At 36.4% G+C, this 794-nt stretch overlaps 1 non-coding gene across 1 annotated transcript; it reads left to right on the forward strand.

Moving 5' to 3' along the window:
- Positions 1-136: 136 nt before the first annotated feature.
- Trnas-aga lies at positions 137-218 on the forward strand. The gene has a single exon. It is a non-coding gene; the product is annotated as a tRNA-Ser (tRNA).
- The last annotated feature ends 576 nt before the right edge of the window (positions 219-794 follow it).

A 794-nucleotide genomic window follows, 5' to 3' on the forward strand; every position in this document is an offset into this window, starting at 1 on the left:
AACAAAACTATTATTTATAATTAATGACCCACCGGTGGGTCATGCCGTCGTCAATGTGTTAAAGATTAGTTAAACTTTCTTTAATTAAAAAAAAGAAATCTTCAAGGTCATCGAATATCATATCTTGTAAGTAAGAGCAGTCGTGGCCGAGCGGTTAAGGCGTCTGACTAGAAATCAGATTCCCTCTGGGAGCGTAGGTTCGAATCCTACCGACTGCGGTTACATAATTTTGCACATCACAGTTTGAATCAATACAAAAACATTTAAAAAAAAATAACAATATGACATGTGTCATTCTGACATAACATTATGACATGCGTCATTTAAATGTAACATGTTGTAATCGCGACTTTACTACATGTCTCATGTTGGCGTGTGTCAGAAGACCGAAATCGTCGAAATGAAAAATTCCACTGTGATTGGGTTAATCAAAATCCAATCCGGATCCGTTATGGACGAAATTGGCGAATTACAGACGACGACCGAATTTAATTTCTTCGCTTCGTTCGCATTTTCTAAATACCTCCGCGTCTCGATCGCATCCCCGAAGTCTTCTCCCACTTCAATCGTTCTAATGTTTCCCAGCCGCCCTTCCGCGAAATCAATATATCATTACGTGGATTTAACTTTTTTTTCTTTCAGTTTTCTTTCTTATTTTCAATCTGATTTACTTAAAAAACTTATTAGTGAGAACATTAAACTTTCGTAAGGAAAATAATGTATGTGTTTGGATTAAATGCAGATCGAGTGTTGGCGCTTCTTGGTAGAGAAGAAGGAAAATTAAAAAAAAAACA

The sequence above is a fragment of the Nicrophorus vespilloides genome, unplaced genomic scaffold, assembly GCF_001412225.1.
Source record: "Nicrophorus vespilloides isolate i.1.1-1 unplaced genomic scaffold, Nicve_v1.0, whole genome shotgun sequence".
In the NCBI taxonomy this organism is placed as follows: Eukaryota; Metazoa; Arthropoda; class Insecta; order Coleoptera; family Silphidae; genus Nicrophorus; species Nicrophorus vespilloides.